The following is a 6,351-nucleotide window of genomic DNA, read 5'->3' as shown; positions in this document are numbered from 1 at the left end:
TCTCAAGCAGATGCTGCTGGAAACTCGTTCTTCTGCTTTTTGGGAGGGGAAATCTTTTCTCACAGTACTAAATAAATGAGAGAGGCTAATGAAGCACCATGTCTAAAAGGTGAATTCCCAAAGCAACAGGAGATCTTAAAGGAGCACCAGAGCTCCCCCAGGGAACATACAAATAGAGCAGCAGCTGCCTGGGCAAGACCAGATGCAGATGGGTGAACTGAAAGCAAGACAAAAGGGTGGGGGGGAGAGCAGAAAACAAAAAAAGAAAGAAAAAAAAAATCAGTAAAAGAAGTAAAGATCCTTGGCCTTTCTGATGTAACTAATTAGGAAAGACCATCAGAACCAGTTCAACTTGCATTATAAAATATCTCTCTTGCGCTCCAAGACACTGACAACGTTTGTAGGTTTGGGAGCACTTAGGACATCTTTCCTTCCTTTCCCTGCCCTCAGCAAAACCCCTTAGCTAGCTTCCACCCTGGCCAGGCTGCTGAAGCACACTGGCCTTGTAACATGGCCTGAAGACCAAGAGATTCAAGTCTCCAGAGGGAAAAGAGCATCGCGCCTGCAGCCTCCTTCCAGTTCAATCAGACTAGACCCAGCAATCCGGAGGATCTTATCTGGCAAGATATGACCTCAGGACAGTTGCGTGCAGCTCCTAAAGCACCAGCTTATAATCCAGCGTGCTAAAATAAATGGAAGTTGCCAGGCTGTAAACTGTGACATTCAGCAATATTTTACCTTGCATTCAGCCATTCAGAGGCATAGGGCGGGTCACTGGGAGCAGTAATTATTTCAGATATCCTAGTTAAAATTTCCTGCTATACAAGAGAGCACAGCGTCCATGGACCCTTAAGATGGGGCTGAGCATGATATCAAAGCCTTAACAGATAAAATCCAGTCCAAAAATGTCATGAGTTTAAAAAAAAAAAAAACAACCCAAATGCCAACCCCCACCCCAAACCTCTCATTCGTCTTTGAGAACCAGCCAGCAGCCAGTTAGCTCAGAACACAAGTTTAACACACTTCTCACCAGAAACATCACTCTGCAGCCAAGCAGCCACATCCTAAACCAGCCAGAGCTTTTGAGCAGTCCTAGAGCACAACCCAATTAAAGCCCATTGAAGACTTCTGCCTCCTAACGAGAGAGGACTAAATATCTCCTGAGTTTGGTGAACTAACTGCTTGGACCACTGCCACGACTTGGGAACCTGGAAATAGGCTTACATCCAGCAAAACTCCAACTTGCACACCTGATTAATCTCAATAGCTACATGAGAAGCAGAATTAACAAAGCCGGTTTCAGATGGATTCATCTCTAATAGACAACTCTGGTGCATCTGTTGCCAAATGGAGTGAGGGAGGGGATTCTTTCATGTCTAACAAAATGCAAACTCACGAGGAATCTTCACCCACAGCCAAGTCGCTTCTGTGATGCCTTCCCTTTATTGTGCTGCCTATTTTCATGAAACTTTTATTCTTTGGGACCAGTTTTTTGGGTGAGAAGATATGCACACATTGAAATAACCATTGCTTCCATACAAAAGCAGGCTAAAGATGCCTGCGGATTTTTCTCATGAGAAGAGCCTGTATTAACAGTATTATTAAGAACTGCTTCTGGTACTACTTCCTGGACCAAGTTCCAGGATCTGAAGTGCTTATCTAAATAAAAGACATAGATTCCTCACAAAGCCCACAAATCATTTCAGCAGACACATCATTCAGCCCTGGAAGAAGAATTTTTGACACTGTTTAAAAAAGCCTTTTAAACTTTGCTGCCTACAGAGGAAAAGTTCACCCTACATGCAGGCATGCTGCCTTTTGCTAGAACCACGATCTCAGGGCCAAAAACCATGACAAGACAGTGTGGCGTCTTCTGTTCAGTCTTACAGATGCATTTACTGTGATGACTCAAGAGCCATTTTCCTTCTGTTATTCCACTGTACCTTGGGGAGTAGGGTGCAGCAGACAAATCAAGTTGAATCAAGCTTTTGAGGCAATTTGTGGGCATTGCAAGAAGTGATGTTATTCAGCCAAGTATAGAGTACTTCCTCTGATCAAAGAACGACCCAAGCCCCTCAGTGCTATAAATGCTACCTAAAATGACTGGATAGCAGTAAAGATGCAGCAGAATACAGGGCTACTCATCTAGTCACTTCTATTCATAGCAGAATTTTATCTCCAGTAATTACAATCTACCTTGAGAAGTTCCTGGGACTTTTTTTTTTTTCCCCCCTCAGTTGGACACAGACTTTTTTCCTCTTGTCCCACTCCTAAGTGGAAGAGTTAGGTAGTAATCCATTTTAATGGTTGTGCAGTAAAATGACTTTTTTCAGTCAGAAAAAAATAAAAAGGATTTCTGTGGTGGGGAAAAAGGCCTTAGTGTGCAGTTTGTATCTTGACTAAATTTGCTGGTACCATACACTGCCATTCCCAGACACTGTAAGAACATAACATTTATTCCTACAGATCATTCTCTAAGTAAGAACATCTGGTACATTTGGACCTTCAGCCAACAAGCCTTGATGAGTCAAGATCAGATCTACTGAATTCACAGTACGCTGCTAAGCTACACACCATTACAGTCATGACAGCATACATCTCAACCTCAGAGGTTGAGCTCAGTTAGTTTTCCCATTTCCTGGTCCTTTATTCCAAGGTTGAATATGGTCCATTAATTCCAGATTCTGAGAAGTGTGCTTAGAGGTTCATTCCCCTCCCTCCATTTTTTATTGTATGCTATCAAACAACATGGAATTACAAATAGCGACAGCATTCTGGAAATCGTTCCCATGTCCCTCTTTATAACTGCAAAAACACTTGGCAAACTGAAATACATACAAGATGATTTAGATATCAAGTCCTGAGAAGAGCATGACTGTTTTCCATGGGGAAGATACAATCTTCTGCCCTTCATGCTATAACCTAGTTTCTTGATTTCTTTGCCAGATATCTTCCCAAAACAAACGCTCTTCTGTGTACAATAAGCAAAGGATAGGAAGCAGCCTTGATTTGACTATGCTTAAGTGATAACACAGCTCTCAGGTCCTCCAGAAACACACTGATACTTGCTGAAAATGGGAAAGAAACTTCAAGATTGTCGTTTCATACTCATCAGTATGAAACTAGCTTAAAGAGCTCCTAGCTCTCCTTCCCCTACTCCCAGTCCCATGACTCGGCACAGCTTTGTGCAGCCTGGTAAAAAGCAGATCAGGGAAAGCGGTCCAGTGGGCAATGAACAGTGAAAAGATGCACGTTTGAAGGATCTTCCAGCTACTCCTCACCCGGCCCAGTTTGATTCCTCCCTTTGCTTCGTTGCTTGCAGAATCATGCCCTCAGAGCCAAACTGACAGAAGAAGTCGGGGTCATTTCCTGTTTAAGGCTTTACAGACGTATTTACTACAGTGGCTCGAGTTATTTTCTTCTTACAATCTGTTTACCAAGTGTTTGTACATTTAGAAGTAGGATATGTACGCTACTGTGCTGAAAATTCTTATGAAAAGGCATAAACACGGTGAATTAGATCATTCTACACTTCAGTACACCAAATGTTTAAAAAATGTAACATTCTAACCTGGGACAAAGTCACTGACTTCAGTATGCAGAAAAAAACCAGCTCTTAAGCAAACAGTCACTATGGTTCAGTTATTTACCCTTGCAAGAAAAAAATCTGTAGACTCCAAAACCAAGTTGTTGACTATCCTTAGAAAGAAAAAAAAAAAAAAAAAAAAATCATTAGCCATTAGCACACCTGGCCTAACAATCATAGGGAACCTTTATGTCACAGCTTGCAAAGAGGACACTCCCAAAGTTCTGTACAGATGATCTCCAAAGGTTATGGGGAAAAACACTTAAGCTACTGGATAAACACAGCCACTGAAGCCAACTACGTTTTTACAGAATTCTACCCAGCAATTTAGCTTGCTGCTACAAAGCAGCAAAAAGGAACATTCAATAATTATTATTCAAAGTTGGCCACAGCTAAACTACCCCAAGTCAGGAATCGAGGGTTTAACACTTGGATTTCTAACCAAGTCCAAGTTACGCTTCTGTTCTCAAATTTCTTGACCTTTGTGGTTACATGGTTAAATATCCATTTGCAATCCATCGTACGAGCTGCTACAGTGAGGATAGGGGAAAGGGTAGAAGAGTCAGAAGAAACCTTTGTGAGCTGTGTTCAGATATGATACTAACCATTTATTGGACATGCTGGCAGATAACAGATACATGCACTATCTAGGACAAAACCAGCAGCTAGATCCTCTTAGAAGGGCATTACATCTGAGAAGAATTTTCACTCTCCCAGTATCAGACCCCAGACACAACAAATGTGTCTTTTTAATTGCGATAACGATGCATGCAGCATGTCAGAGGGGAAAAAAAATAAATAATGAGAGAAAGGCAGCTTCAACAGAAAGATACTTTGGGGATGGAGAGGACAGGACAAGGAGTATGAACATACAGACTATAAGGCAAAAGTGAAGCCGCTATTTACTATATTAATCGGTATTTCATTGTAATTTTTTCTTTTGTTATTCAATACATCTGTCAATTTATTACATGTAGAAAATATGAACTCTTCGGAGTATGGACTGACCTTATTGTACTCACACACTGCATGTAACACTGCGAAGCTCTGATTTCCATCAGAGTGAACCTTTACATGATCCAATTGACAATTCATGTGTGAGATTCAGCCTATGTAGATCTTCCCCCTTCAGCCTGCCACATATTCATTCGGGGAGAATAGGAATGGCCATTTAGGCAGCTTATGTTTCCAAACAGCTAGTTCTGTCTTCCTTTGACTAACCAGACATTTAGCATCAGTGCTGCCATTTCTGCATCAGCTCTGGAGGACAGTGGGATTGTGCCTCCTTTTGTGTGCATGCCCAGGCCAGGCTTGTCAAACCACGACACATCACTGCATGAGTGAAGAGGGGTGGTGAGAGCAGGCAAAGCTTGGATCCAGATTCTGCAAATAAGTGTGAAAAAACCAACTCTTTGCCACACACCAGTCATTTAAAAGGCAAGATTAAGGAAGAAGAGTCAAGGCGCTAGAAAATGGATAAACCTTTTCCTATTTAGACTGACAATTTCTCTGGCAACAACTCAGAACATAAGGCTGTGTTAGCTCAAGTAAAACAAGATGTTTGCTTTCAGTCTTAATGAACAGAAGTTTCCACCACAAAAGGCATCACCAATTAATGTACTGCACTAGTTGCAACATCTATAGGTTGATCTTTCACCACACTTTAACACTAATACAGTACTAAGACTGTCATACAAGTACAATACAATAAAGAGGCCTATGCTTACGTGAGCCATAGAAACTGAATCTTGGGCTTGGATTCTCACCTTCCCTTGTTTCCAGGATAAGTCTTTCCAAATTACTGTTAAGGCAAAACGAAGTAGCAGCAAGCCAGTGCCAGAAGAAAAAAAAAAAAAAGGTTGGTCTTGCCTCCCTCCATCCCTCCATCTGGTCTATAGTGATCAGCTCGCTGCAGAGCGATTCCCTTCAGCTTGCCAACATCACACAACCCATGGTGTCACTGGTTTCACCACTTTGCAGTTCAGGTCCCTGACAACTCAACACGGTGAACTGATTCATCCAGACCTATCAAAGGGACAAGGGGGCGAAACAGCTATTGTGGGGCAACCCATGGGTTACACTAGTTGCGGAGTAAGGTGAAATCGCACCCTGTGCATCAAGGAAGCCCTGCAGCCGGAGGCCAAGCTACATATAGCGCAGGCAGAGAACGATCCTCAGCAGTAACAACATCCTAGCACCCCCACTAAAAAATTTTCTCTCTCTCTCAGAGATATCAAGTTTACTGAAAGCAAAAGGCAGCAGGAACAAAAGTTCCTCTCATTCTGATATTCCATAACATGGGCTTTATATTACTCTAAAACTGCATTTTGAAGACAATGTTTCCCATAAAGCTAAAGTGTATTAAACCCTACTCCAAATCAGTAACTTGCCCTTCTAGGTCATTTGCAGCTACGTTCCTAATGTCACCTGAAACAGGCCACTGACTGTTCCAGGCAAGCCATGTCTCCACTGTCCAGCCCCCTGTTTAATTGTTCTAAGTAGTATGTTTAATTTACAAAGTTTAAACAGGAAAAGAGGACTAAGTTGATAGAGATGAAGGAACAGAGGACAGGAAAAATGCATTTCATGATCCATAAGTCATGTCTTCTAGTGCCCTTGCAAGAGACATGGATCGGCAGGAAGGCAAGTGGGTGATAATTAGGGACAGTTGGAACACTGTTTATTTCCTACTAGCAAAGGCAGTAGTTCAGGCCTCCAAGGATAAATCAAATTTCTTAACCAGATGGAAGACATTTTATTTTCAA

Source organism: Charadrius vociferus, unplaced genomic scaffold, assembly GCF_000708025.1.
Source record: "Charadrius vociferus isolate BGI_N301 unplaced genomic scaffold, ASM70802v2 scaffold111, whole genome shotgun sequence".
NCBI classification, from domain to species: domain Eukaryota; kingdom Metazoa; phylum Chordata; class Aves; order Charadriiformes; family Charadriidae; genus Charadrius; species Charadrius vociferus.
The sequence above is the reverse complement of the archived record's forward strand: the minus strand, read 5'-3'. Positions refer to the sequence as shown.